The sequence below is a fragment of the Pan troglodytes genome, chromosome 12 (genome assembly GCF_028858775.2).
Source record: "Pan troglodytes isolate AG18354 chromosome 12, NHGRI_mPanTro3-v2.0_pri, whole genome shotgun sequence".
Classification (NCBI taxonomy): domain Eukaryota; kingdom Metazoa; phylum Chordata; class Mammalia; order Primates; family Hominidae; genus Pan; species Pan troglodytes.
The window spans coordinates 85,000,019-85,014,666 of NC_072410.2; the positions used below are offsets into that span (position 1 = coordinate 85,000,019).

The 14,648-nt window shown below is 41.4% G+C and overlaps 1 long non-coding RNA gene across 1 annotated transcript; it reads left to right on the forward strand.

Moving 5' to 3' along the window:
• Positions 1–2,144: 2,144 nt before the first annotated feature.
• On the forward strand, positions 2,145–12,583 carry LOC107971587 (uncharacterized). Its single transcript, XR_001714508.4, has 3 exons — positions 2,145–4,988; positions 5,416–5,607; positions 12,301–12,583. It is a non-coding gene; the product is annotated as an uncharacterized LOC107971587 (long non-coding RNA).
• Positions 12,584–14,648: the final 2,065 nt, after the last annotated feature.

Genomic DNA, 14,648 nt, shown 5'->3' on the forward strand with positions numbered 1-14,648 from the left:
CATTAAAGTAACTTCAAACTCTTCACTAATTGTCCCAATCTCCTGCCCGTATGTTCAAACGTATTGATGGTCAGTCAATTTCATCTCAGAGAATCTCCTGGAGCCTTCTGGCCTGTTCCTATATGGTCTGGTATTATAACTGCTGTCCTGGCTCACCCTTCCATATCATTCTGGGCATATCTTTGGCCTTTATACTGTGTTGGATCTTCTCTTTCCTGTACCCCATGTCCTTTTCTTTTTGGCTTAATCCCCTGTTACGATGGAGCACACCTTACAGAAACTTCTTAAGAAAGGATGGATAGAAAGTACATTTTTTGAAATCATGCATGTCTGAGAATGTTCTTATTCTATCCCATTTTACTGATGGTTTGTCTGAGTATAGAATTTCAGGTTGTAGATTGTTTTTGCTCAGAATTTTGAAGGTATTGCTCCGTAGTTCTAACTTCCAACATTGCAACTGCAAAGTATGATAAAATTCTAACTCCTGTTTCTTTGTAAGTGTATTTTCTGTCTGAAACCCTGTTGTATCTTATCTTTGTCCCCAGCATTCTAAAATTTCATAATAATTTACAGTTATATTGGTATGTTTTTATTCATTGGGTTGGGCACTTTGTGGTTCTTTCAGTGTGGTAACTCATGTCTTTCAATTCTGGAAAGTTTTCTTAAATAATTTATGTGTTGATTTTCTTCACTGATTTTATCTATTCCCTTTATCTGTGTCACCTATTGTTTTCATATTTGACTTCTTATTTTTTCTTTTTTTCTTCTATTTTCCATCTCCTTATCTTTTTGCTCTATTTGCTGAAAGATTTCTTCAATTTTATCTTTCAATCCCTCTGTAGAGTTTTTTAGTTTGATTCTCATATTTTTAATTTCTAAGAGCTCTTTTTTCTCTATGACTATTTCTTTTTAATAAAACATCCTGATGTTGTTTCATGATTGCAATGTCTTCTCCCTAAAGATATTGACATAGGACTGGAATGTACATATACAGTCATGTGTCACTTAACAGCAGGGATATATCTGAGAAATGGATGGGTAGGTGATTTCATTGTTGTGAAAACATCGCAGAGTGTACTTACACAAACCTAGATAGTGTAGATTACTATACACCTAGGCTATATGGTACAGCCTATTACACCTAGGCTACAAATCTGTACAGCATATTATTGTACTGAGTACTGTAGGCAATTGTAACATAATGGTAACATAATGGTATTTGTGTATTTAAACATATTTATCATAGAAAAGTTACAGTAAAAAAATACACAGGCGTTATAATCCTATGGGACCATCATGATATATGCAGCCTGTTACTGACCCAAACGTAGTTATACAGCACATGATTGTACATATGCTCTTTTCTCTTACAAAATCTTCACTTCCTCTAAATTGATTTATTTTTGTGTTTGTTTCCAACCAACAGAAGCAGGATACACATTCTTCTCAAGTGCACTTGAGACATTCTCCAGGATAGATCATATGTTAGGCCACAAAACAAGTCTCAACAAATTTAAGAAGATTGAAATAATATCAAGTATCTTTTCTAACCACAATGGTATGATAAAAATTAATAACAGGAGGAATTCTGGACAATTCACAAATATGTGGAAATTAAATGACATGCTCCTGAACAATCAACCAATGGGTCAAAGAAGAAATGTAAAGGAAAATTTAAAAATATCTTGAGACAAATGAAGATGGAAACACAACATTCTGAGACTTATAGGATGCAGCAAAAGCAGTTTCTAAGAGGAAAGTTTACAGCAATACATGCCTACATTAAAAAAGAAGCATCTCAAATAAACAACTTAATGTCATACCTCAGTAAACAAGAAAAAAGTAAAAATTAAACCCAAAATTAGAAGAACAAAGGAAATAACAAAGATCAGAGCAGAAATAAATGAAATAGAGACTAGAAAACAATAGATAAACAAAGTGAATAATTGGTTTTCAAAAACATAAACAAAATTGACAAAACTTTAGCTAGATTAACAAAGAAAAATAAGTAAAATTAGAAGTGAAAGAGGGAACATTACAACTGATACCACAGAAATACACAGAATCATAAGGGACTACTATGAATAATTACACAGCAGCAAATTCGATAACCTAGAAGAAATGGGTAAATTCCTGGAAACATGTAACATACTAAGACTGAATCATGAAGAAATAGAAAATCTGAACAGATCAATAATGAGTAAGGAGATTGAACCAGAAATAAAAATATTCCATCAAAGAAAAACTCAAGTTTTGCTTCAAGGCTAAATTCTACCAAACATTTAAAGAAGAATTAATACCAGTTTTCTCAAGCTCTTCCAAAAAAATTGAAGAGGAGGAATTCTTCTGAACTCATTTTACAAGCCAACATTACCCTGACACCAAAGCCAGACAACGACACAGCAAGAAAAGACAATTACAGGCCTATATGCCTAATGAACAAAGATGCAAAAATCTTCCACAAAATATGAGCAAACCAAATTCAATAGCACATTAAAAAGACCATTCACCATAATCAAGTGGGATTTATCTTTGGGATGCAAAGATAGTTTGACATATGCAAATCAATAATTGTAATATACTGCATTAACAGAATGAAGGAAAAAACATATGATTATCTCAGTAGATGCACAAAAAGCATTTGACAAAGTTCAACATCTTTTCATGATACAAACTCAACAAACTAGATAATGTACTTCAACACAATAAATGCCATATATAACAAGCCCACAGCTAACATCATACTAGTGCAAAGTTAAAAACTTTTCCTCTAAGATCTGGAACAAGACAAGGATGCCCACTCTCACCATTTCTATTCAACATAATACTGGAAATCCTAGCCAAAGCAATTAGGCAAGAAAAATAAAAGGTATCCAAATTAGGAAAAAGTTAAATTGTCTCTGCTCATAGATGACATGATTTTCTTTCTAGGAAACCCTAAAACTGTCACACACACACACAAAAAAACTTGTTAGAATAAATGAATGCAGTAAAGTTACAAGAAACAAATCAACATACAAAAACCAGTAGTATTTCTATTGCTCACATTAGAAGCTTTCCTCATATGTCTGATGGTCTTTGCTTATGTTTACATGTTTGAGGCACTAAAAAACTGATTAAAGGCTTCAAAACATGGATGGTTCTTGTTGAATATAGTTTCTTTATAGGGTGATCTGGCTGGAACTCCCAATGTCAATATCTTAAGATGTTTCCTCTTGAGCTAGTCAGGTTTCCCAGAGAAGGTATGTCCAATCTTCTGCCTGTAAGGTGAACGCCTGGATTCCAGTGTTCTGGCAGCTGATTGTTTTGGAAATTTTGTAGTATAAATCCAGTTCCCTCTCTGCTTTCCCAAAGCTGCCCAAGGATGTAGTTTTCTCTGTTTTGTTATCATTTACCACATGCTTCCAATACATTGCTATAATTGTCTCTTTTCTCATTCTTCTCACTCTTGATTTAAAATATCCAGGAGTTTGGGATGGAGTGAAAATAGAAGAATGCATTCAATCCATCATCTGAACCAGAATTCACGATTTTTGTTCTCTTTTCATTTTTGGCTTAACACAAAAAAATTGGATTCATATAATTTATACAATCATAAACATTTTCTTTCAAGGGTTTATAGTGATATTTGTTGAGTATCCTACAGTTTATAATTTTTTTCCACTCTAGATCCCATTTGGTTTTTACTATGTCCTAGTTTATAGAAACTATTATTCCTCATTTTTAAGTATGAGAAAACTCAGGTTTAGAGAAGGTGTACCCTATTCAATTTTCAACACTTGGTAAGGAGTTGAGATAAGACTCTAAAACCAGATTTCCTGACTCCAAATTTGACTTTTCTTTTGTCACCTGCATTAGGCATTTTTTGTGAACAATTTCTGTGAGTTGAACTAGTCAATCTGCAATGCAGCCTTTTTCACCAGTGGATGGATGGTATTCAGCTGTCTTGGATGAAGCATAATGGGGTTGTAAAAGTTGAGGAATTCTGAGTCCAGGATGTTCGATGGTGTTGAAGTTGTCCTTGGTGACGGCAGGTAGGCTATGAGTGAGATGCCAGAACTCCCAAAGAAGGATGGTAGTGACTGATGGGAGGTCAACAGATGACAGCAACAAGGCAGGCAGAAAGAACATGGTGTATCTGAGCAGCCTAAACCTCAAAGGAGGAAGAGATCTTAGTTTAGGTAGATGGTAGATGTGCAAAGAGAAAACTGGTGAAGGCTGACTTTGCAAAAGGTTGACCCTCCCTCCTGGTCCCTGTAAGAATGAGGTCTATCACAGAATTAGGTCTTACAGAATCCAAATAAGACAAGGAGGGGGAGGAAACATTGGGTGTATAGATTGAAGATGCAGATGGGATAATGATGAGAGAATGAGGTTTGGAAAGAATTGGGATGAGATTTAGTGAAAAGAAGAGTTGGGAGAAAGTAGGTTCAGAGCAATTCAAGGTTGTGTATGTGACCTTCAGTGAAATAATAAAAATCCTTGCAACCGGAGTAGTTGAGGATAGCAGCAAGGCACTTAGAGCTTTGTTTCAGTTTCTTCCTTTTTCCAATGGAAGCGTGTCTGTCTTCACCTGTAGCATGTCCTGGCTTGCCAGCCTGGCCCACAGGGCTCTTTCTCGTCTGTGACCGCCAAAGGCATTGCGTGAAGGATTTGGTCTGAAGCCAAAGTAAATAGCAGCTGAGAGACACACAACAGTTGGTGTCTGGCTCAGATGACTCTGGCGCCTTCCTAGACAACCCTCCTCCCCTCAAAATGTCTGCTTGGCTCAATGAAAATGAAAATTAACATTTGTACAGTGCTTTGGGGTTTACCAGCCACTTCCACACAAAGCACTTAATTTCATCCTACCAACTATGCTGGTGGTAAGTATTATGATTCCCATTTTACAGGTGAAGAAATCCTCAACTCCCTCCATGACAAGTGAGTTACATTCAGTAATTCATTAACTCACCCTGAACATCAGCTTTCTTCGTAATAAAATGGAGGTAAGACCTATCATGAAGTTGTTTTGAGAATTAAATAGGATTATATGTATACAATGCTTACACACAGTTGACATTCCATAAATGTTCATTCTATAGCCCCACTTAAATGAGTCATCCCAATTGGAGTCTCCATCTGCCCTTGCCAATAAGGAACAAGCCATTTCTAAAGGGTGAAAGGAATAATTTATAAACATGCAGCTTTAGTGACTGTGATATATTATGAGGATGGCCCCAGAAATTTCTTCCATTCCTAGATACATGCTTCTTTGCAATGTTAATTTGTCATCCAATAAAAGGCAGAGTCTATTTCCTCTGCCCCTTGAATTTTGGCTGGCACTATGATGTGCTTTGATCAATGGAGTGTGGCAGAAGTGATATTGAGCCCTGAGTGTCTGCTTTCACCTTCTTGATGCCCTGTGACTCCCAGGCTTAAGAAAACCCAGACTGGTCTCCTTGAGGATGAGTGATCACATGGGGAGAGTGTCCTACTCATCGCAGTAGTTCCAGTCATCTCCACTGAGGCCCAAGACATGTGATTGAGGCTGGCTGGGACCAGTGAGTCTTTCTCCAACTCCCCACACCTTCACCTGCCAACTGACTGCAGTGAACATGACCTCAGGTGAGACTGGCAGAGGAACTGCCCAGCTGAACCTGGTCCAAATTACAGAAGCATAAGCAAATACATGGTTTACATGGTTGCCATTGTAGGCCACAAATTTTGAGGTAGACGGTTGTGAGGAAATAGATAAGCAATACATGATTAAGGTGAGACAGAAGGAATACGTTTAGAGGGTAAGATTGTACAGATACTGAACAGGGGTATAAAGGGAGCTCACAGCATCTTTCTCCTGTAACTATGGTTGATTGTTATAAACCTAATGAATTTGTGAAGACCTACTGCTCTGACACACGTAATTCTTTGGATAAACAGATATGCTATAATCTTATATCCAGGGAGTTCCAAGCTGAGAGTCTCATTAACTTCCACTTCATCCTTATGACCAATAAAGGGTCAGACCATCTGTGTCTGATAGAGGGTCTTGGGAATATCCCCGACATCATCCTCAGTCAAGCTTGGGGCCAAACCTCTCAGTCCTTGATCTCTATCAATCCTTGTGGCCATGTGGTGGGAGCATGCTCACCTCATCATCATCTAATCAGCTCCTCAGAGATCTCCAAATTGTTCTGGAGGAAATAATGCTCAGAAAAGTGCATGTGGAAGCAGGCAGGATGGAAATAAGGTATTTCAGCATAAGCTGAACTGATTATTCCAGACCTGACCCTATCTGGGCCAATTTAAGCATTTCAGAGGAATTTTGGTTTGAAGAGGCTGAGATAATCCCTGAAGTCCTTTACAACCAAAGTGAAATGTCAGAAGCAGATTGTTCTTCTCTGAGCAGGGAAGTCCATGGCATAGTTCTCAGAGTACCTGGTAGTTTCTACCCTGAACTTGCCCACAGACAGGGAAGAAGGCCGAAGTGACTTCATGCAGTGAAAACAAACCACATTCTCCCTGAAAATCAAAAAAAGAAGCTGGTTTCTGAGAAGTTAGTCCATGGGCCAATGGGAAAACACTAGTAAAATCCACATGCTTTGGGATGCAGGTTGCTGTGTGGATTCTAAGAGTCCTCCCTTCCTTCTTAGGTTCAGTCCCAGTGCCACCATCCCTAACGCACTAGGATCCGTTTTATTAGGTTGGTGCAAAAGTAATCACGGGTTTTGGCATGACTTTTAATGTAACCCGCGATTACTTCTGCACCAACATCATAGTTAAATCTCTCTCACTGCCCCTCTTGTTCTCTTTGCCAACAGCAGAGATGAGGTGAAGGAGTCAGGGAGAGCAGAAATGGCTCTGGTTTCTGAGCTCTGCTTTCTCTACACAATTTCAATGTCCATGAGTGTGGGGAGGAGAGAGGGTGAGGCTGCCAGCTGGAGCCACCACTGCTCAATGCTAAGTGCTTGGAGTGTGGTACGCAGCCCACCCATGTGCCCCGCCAGCCAGCCAGCAGCATTTATGGAAGCTCCAAGGGGACTCAGCCTGCTGGAGATGACACCAGGGATAAGGCAGTCTGGCTCCAGCATGGACCTGTTGCATGAATTTATGCAGGTTAATTAAATGAACATTTCTGAGGCATGCCACAGTTTACATTATGCTTTCAAAAGTACTTTTGAATGAATCCTCTCAAACCCCCCAACACATATGTGACACATGATACATTTTTTTCATATTTAAAAGATGAAGAAACCGAGGTCCAGAGAGGCAAAGTGGTTTTCCAAAGTCACCACATGTCAGATATCATCAGAATCTGTTGCCTCCAAGCCCTTTTCTTTTCTTTTTTTTTTTCGTTTAAAGCATCCAGTTATTTTATTCAGTCATTTCCTGAGCATGCTGGATGCAAAGCCCAGGTGCTTTTCATACCACACTGAGCCACCTCTTGTATATTTACTTCTCTGAGCCTGAGTTCCATCATCATTAAAACAACAACAATTTTATTGTGTGAGGTAAGCATGTTACCTGTGTTATCTCATTTAATCCTTAAAATAACCTATGGGCAGAAACTATTTTTATCCCTGTTTTACAGATGAGAGAATTGGGGCTTAGAGAGATTAGAAACCTGCCCAAGCCAAAGCCCATACTCCTAGCCATCTTGCTATATAAGTTCCTAACTGTCATATGGAATCCCTACCCACCTCACTAGGTGATACTGAAGATAAAATTAGGTGGTGCATGAGAAAATGTTTTTTGGAAGTTAAACATGTGTAGCATAAATATAAAGAAAAATAAAAATCTATACTCCTGAAGATCTTATATAACAAAGCTCAAAAGAACTCCCCCAAAAAACTGACACAACCACAAATCTTCACTGACATTAAGTAGCAGAGACAGCTATATATAAACAACCTGCAACAGGAGGGTCCTAGAACCCAGAAACATTAGTCCTGGAGGACTTCCTGAAAGAGGTGAGTTTTGGCTAAGTTCCTGTCAATGATGCTGGCATAGACTATAAGAGAGGAGGCTGGGCACAGTGGCTCATGCCTGTAATCCCAGCACTTTGAGAGGCCAAGGCAGGCGGATCACCTGAGGTCAGGAGTTCGAGACCAGCCTGGCCAACATGAGGAAACGCTATCTCTACTAAAAATAAAAAATTAGCCAGGCGTGGTGGTGGACACTTATAATCCCAGCTACTCGGGAGGCTGAGGTAGGAGAATCACTTGAACCTGGTAGGTGGAGGTTGCAGTGAGTCAAGATCATGCCACTGCACTCCAGCCTGGGCAACAGAGTGGTGAGACTCCGTCTCAAAAAAAAAAAAAAAATAAGAGAGGAGAGGCATTCCAAGCAGAAGCTTTGGCCAGCAGGGCCACACTGCTCCATTGAGCAGGTGTCCAGGCAGGAATAGAGATTCTGGTTAGAGTGGGTGGAAGTAGACTGGGCTCTAAGGCCATAGAAATATGTGTGTGTGACAGATTGGGCCACTCGTCCCCCACCCTCCGCAGTGTTGTACACAATAGCTTCCACATTATCCTAAACACAGACCACAACTCATCCACTGAGCAGTTTTTGCTGCTACAATCCTCAATCTCCTGAAAAATCAAAATACACTCTCTGATCTTGGCACGAACGCTTGCTCTCACTTGTGGGCCTTTTCCATGGACTTTTATGTCTCTGTTTATTTTGTGTTCCATGAGTGGCTCATGCCTTTAAAGGAAATGCACTAACCTTGGCCTGTCATTATGGTCCTGTGCTCGCCCCGCTCCTGGGATGGGTGAGCCTGGGCTTTTAATTTGCTGTGATGGGAGATAATTGTTGCTTGAGTTTCCACCTCTGAAAATAAACCGGGGTGGTGCTTCCCGGCTGGAAATCCACAGAAGCAAGCTCACCCCTGGGGCCTGTGCCAGGGGAGGCTTAAGCCATGGCTGGAGTGACTGATCTTAACATCCCTCACTCCTTTCCTTTTCTGGATTTCAAAACATACAATTAGTGTTTTCTTTAAGAGCCCAAGATGGCAAAGTTACGAAAGTTCGGGAGACTTTTCGATATTGTATGCAAGAATTCTGGAGGTGGGACTCCGGGAGACCGGTAACACATTTGATGGTGGAAGCTCTGTTATTCCAGGTCACTGTGTGAGGCAAGGTGGAGTGGAGCCCCCAGCCAACCGGCACTGAACATTTAATGAGATTGAGAAGTAAGCTCATTGTTAGCTACTAAGATTTGGGAGTTGTTTGTTGCCACAGCATAAACTAGCCTACCCTGACTATAAAAATACATGAAGCACTTAGCATAGTCCCTAGAGCATCACAGCCTCATAATAAGTGATAACTCTTATTTTGATAGAGCTGTCTTGAAGCAATCACAGAGTCTAGCACAGTTCTGAGCAAATGCTTGTATACTTTTTTACAATGACAGACGATGAGTTCAAAGTCAGCAGAGGCTATCAGAACCCAGGAAAATACTGGGCCAAAGAGAAATGAAACCCTTTCCAGAAATGGGAGAGAGAGGACTGCTATTTGCCCCACGTGTACAGTCAAGTCATCATATGCTCCAGTTTTCACTAACTAGAAACTTGTTCCCATTTTACTCTCAGTGAAGTTATTTCTGAGGCCTGAGTCTGATGCATTCTCAGCTCAGAATATCAGGTAACAGAAGCTAGATACCTGATCCCCAAATTTGTCATTAATTACTTAGTGCAGAAACCAAGGTGTCATAACGGTATTTTTTTTTTTATTTCGCTCAGTAAGTTATAAAACTCTAAGAACCTCAGTTACATTAGCGTAAAGGCAGCCGCAGTTTAAGAAGCTGACCATTTTTTCCAGGGCAGTATTTAGTGCCAAAAGGAGTTTATTACATTTATTACAAATAAGAAGAGGCAGTGCAGGTAGAAGTTAAGAGTGTGGCCTTGGGTGCCCACCCACAAGATGTAGGCTTACATTCTAATTCCTTAACTACAAGGTGGTATGGGTTTAAGAACTTAGAACTATTCTTTATGCACAGGGATCACTCAGTAAATAATAAGCCTCATTATACACACTAAATTGGTTGATGATTTTTAACATTTATATTATTGTTTTAGTCATTTATTTATTCAAAAAATATTTGCTTCAAACTTTCTCAGTGCCACTACCTCATTTAATCTTCTCAGTGACTCTATAAGATCAGGAGAATTGCTCTCACTTTATAAGTAATTAAATAGAGACACAGAGACAGTAATCTTAAGACCACATAGCCAGTTAAATGGAAGAGCTGAGTTTAAACTCAGAGCTTAAATAGGAAAATCCTACAAAGTCTTAGTTCATTGGGAAGTAGATCTTGTGAGTAAATTCAAAAATCTTCACAGCTTCTAAAAAGGGGGAAGAGATTGTTCTAATACCACCCAGCCCACTCTGAGGTCCAGTTTGTATGTGATAGGGATATTTAATATAGAAAGGTATGTTGACAAGGGTGTGAGTCATCTCCTGAAGATAAATACCATCTGTGCATGGAACATGTGGTTAAATAAGGGAAATGCCTGTCAATAAAGAGTGGCCATCTCCCCTGAAAGCCGTGCAGACCCAACACGGTAGCCAAGGGCCACTATTCATTGCTCTCTCACCCAAGAGGTCTCTTGAAGAAGGATGCAGAGTTGGACCTCGAAATCAGTCATTCAACACACGTCTAAATATTTTCTAGCAAGTTAAACACTCTCTCAGGCATCTTACCTTCATATAGCTTCATTGCATGATAAAGTGATTCTATCTCAGGAAAAAAAAATCATGGATAAAAAGAGAGACTTGCATGTTTAGACTCTTGTCATTAACAATGCACACAAAGAGCTACTGTGATCACCGGTGTTTCCTGGACCAAAAAGGGGTAAAGAGGGCTGAAGTGTTTTATGAGTTAGCCCATTCCTTGATAACTTCAGCTTTTAAGTTTTGCCAGCTGCTGCCAAGCTGGAAAATTAGATGCATTGTATTTCATTATGTTTCATTCATTAATTCAACCAATGTTGCTTGGGCACCCTCTAATGAACTTAATGAGTGTGGCCAGGTTCTGTGAGTAAGGCAAAGATGAATTCCCTGCCCTGGGGGAGCTTGCAGTCTGGTAGGAGACAGAAGTACCCCAAACGAAGGTTCTAGAAAAGCAGGGCCAAACACAAAGTACTAGCTGCTGTCCAGGAGTGGAGTGGAGTCTGGACCGGAAGATGATGACAGTATTTGAGTCAGGTTTTACCAAAATACTTGTATTACTGGTAAGCTCAGTGTGCATTCTCTGGCTAAGCCCTGAGAGGTAGGGAACTGGAGTCCTGTGAAAGAACCTGCTTCCCTGCCACTGGGGCCCTGCACCTCCCTGGTCTCCAGCAGATGCTGCCTCTCCATTCAGCACAGAAATGGGAAGCCTACCCCTCTCCACCAGATCTCACAAGACCCCTCATCAGTAGGGCCCCTTCAGCCTCTGACTCACCCATTCCAGTGCTCAGTCTGAGGTGCCTGTGGGAAGAAAAGACCCATGGCTGGGTGGGTGCCTATCCTCTCTCTCTAGACTCAACACCACCTGCCTAAGCACAGACTCTTCCTTGATCTAAAACAAAAAGCCCCCATGTACATCCATTCTTTGAAACAATGCCTGGGGCTAGGGAAATGATCTCCCCTAGAGTGACTGTAATTCATCATTCCAAACTGAGAAACTGTAGAGAGTGGCAAATGCAAGCCGGAAGGGACTCTAGAACCATAGTCCTAAGCCAGGACCGTCCCAGGAAAACAGATCTGCAACCATTCTTGTTCCCAATTACATCCAGTCTCTGCTGGCCCTGCCACAGGCTCTGGGGACTCAGTGCTTTATGGGTGCTGCATTTACATTTGCTGGCCAAGAGATGCAAAAGAAAACCACGGTCAAATTTCAATTGCCTGCCTAGAAATATAAGACCAGTACCCAGGAAGTGGAATAAAGAGCTGGTTTAGGGGTTTGAACTTCCACCAAATTGACTCAACCACCATGTAACCGGAGGCCCCAGTTTTTGGGACATAGCTGTCTATAGTCTGATTGGTGGCATTTTTCAGGCAGAATAAGGAAATTATATCAGTCAAGAATGCATTTGTCCTAATTTGTACTGATTTGCTGCTGCCCGTTCAAAGGATCTTATTTAAGACCAGAGTAATTTGTTTTCTGTGCTGCCTTGAACAAAACTCCTCCCTGCACTTGAGTGTATAATATTTGTAGACGTTTGTCTTCAGGCTAGTGCAGTAATCTTCCTTGTATGCAACTGGGTTTTCTCTGAAAAGACAGTTGTTTAAAGTTCAGCCCAACGTTTATTGACTTTTTTTGTGCTTGTATCTACAGAGAAATCATAGTCACTGGTTTGAACGGACTAATCAAGACCTATGAACTGCTGTCTGCACTAATATCCACTTTCCCAGAGATCAAAGCCACGTGGCTGGGGAGACAGACTTTCAGCTGCTTTTCTTGCATCCTTTTCTGATCAGAGTGATTTATCACTTGAATGCCATCATCGGGTCACAGGCTTTTTACTTCAGATATTTGGTATCAGACTGTTGAGTATCAGATGATTTAGCATTTGAGTTTATGCTTAATCTGTCTTATAAACAACCCTGTGATTTAAAAGAAAATGAAAGCCTCTTCTATGAGGAAAGCCTTGTCTATGGGACTCTAAGAAATGGGAGGAGGCAATATTTAGGAAATCCAGTAGGCCTCATTTAATCTCTCCTTCCTTTAACCCAGGGATAGACCAGCATGTTGTGATGAGGACGTTCTATCCCTGAGCCAGGATGAAATGGTGCAGGATGAGGGCATTGTTCCTCACTGTGCAGGAAGGAAGAACAGGGATCATTTGCCTCCATTTTTCAGAGATTCCTGGCTCCTCTTGACCCTGAACTCCCCATTGTATTTTTGGGAAGAATACCCACAGTACTTCCACAGACAGAAAAACCTCGAGGGCAAAGCCCAAATGTTATGGTTGCTATGATCTCTCTACTAACCTCAAAGAATAAACTACAACATTCTAAGCATATGGATCTCTATGTGGCCCCTGCCGGGAAAATTGTCTGTTCTGAATCTGGTACCAGCCCTTCAAATCCAGAAAAGCTAGGTCCTAAGGTGGTGCTGAGCATGTAGAAGAAGGGTTGCAAACCAGCTTTCCTAGTTGCAATGACCACAGATCCTAGGGACCTCTTCAGTGTTAAGTTTCTCCCCAGACCCCACTGCTGCCCTGGGGGTTTGCCGGATATCGCTTCTTGCATCGAGGGCTGCCTTCTCTCACCTTTGCCCTGCCATTTGATGTCCCAAATCTTGAACAGGCCTGCCTGGCCTCACCTTGATAGCACCTTCACCATAGTAAGTATTCAGTATCTGGATTGGCAGACCACCAGGCGGACCCAGTGAGACTGACTGGTACCCAGTAGCAGCTCAATCCATACTCCATGAATGAATGAATGAGGATTGAAGGAAGTATGAAATTCCAGCCATGCTTCCCAGGGGAGGGTCTGCAACCCTGACTCAGACAGAGACGGTAACAGGAGCAGTTTGAACCACCCATCACCACTCCAGCCTGGAGGCTCTATGGGAAGAGACCAGGAGCAAGGGAGAAAGAGTAGGCCCTTGCTCTGGACAGATCCTCTAGTGCTGCTGCTGTAGGGCCAGAGTAAGGACCCCTTGTGAGGATGAGAAAGGAAGAAGTGTCTCCTCCACAACCCGGGCTAAGTCCAAGCAACCTCAGCATTTCTTCATTCAGAACCTTTGCTCAGCCTAGGATGTGTTGAGGACATAACGAAGTGATGAGTGCTCCCCTGACTCTCAGGGGTCCCAAAGGGGTCATCTGTGGTCTGATGATCCTCCTGGCTAAATGGTTCCTACAGCTGTTGCTTAGGTTCAGAAGAAAAGCGGCTTCCACATACCCACACCTCATCTGCTAGAATTAACAACATTAAAAGATAAGGCTAGTGATGTCGCAGCCTCCGGACAGATCATCCTGGTCAGTCTACCTTAAAGATGGAACTTCATGGAAACGAAGGGGTGGAGAGGAGTTGTATGAAAGCAGATATCTTCTGAATTCTGCAGAAAATGCTACGGCCAGATGCACCGTACAGAGTCTGATAAATGCCAGAGGTGAGAGGGGGGTTTGGATGTGGTCACAGTCAGTCATAGGGCTGCAATATAGCCCCTATGTCTCTGGCTTTTTTAAAGGTTAATTCACAAAACAAAAAGTCCAGAAGTGTGCCTGGTAATGACAGGAGCTCAGTAAATAGTTGTTGATGGAGTGACCCAGCATGTCTCTAGCTGCCCGTGTTACTGGCTGTGTAGAGCCATTTTCCCGGAGGCCGAGGCAGATCTGAACCATGACTTGAATCCACGCAGGTGGTGATGTACACGTGGCAGCCTTTCCATTCCACTCATCCATAGCCTGTGTTGGCCAGAAGAGAAGCTCTGAATAGTAACTTCTCTATATTTTTGCTGTTAAAAATAACAAACTCTGGGCACTAGATCAGGAGCTATTTCTTTCCTTGTAGACAAGTAGGTCCTGCATGGAGAAGCAAGTCTCTTCTGCCCAGAGGATCCATAGTCAAATGCTTGCAGGGGAGATTATATTCTAGAAGCTCTGAAATAGTCAGAAATGCCCCCAGCCTCTCTGAGGGAGGGATTCATTCCAACCCAAAAGGATGTCTCTATACAGG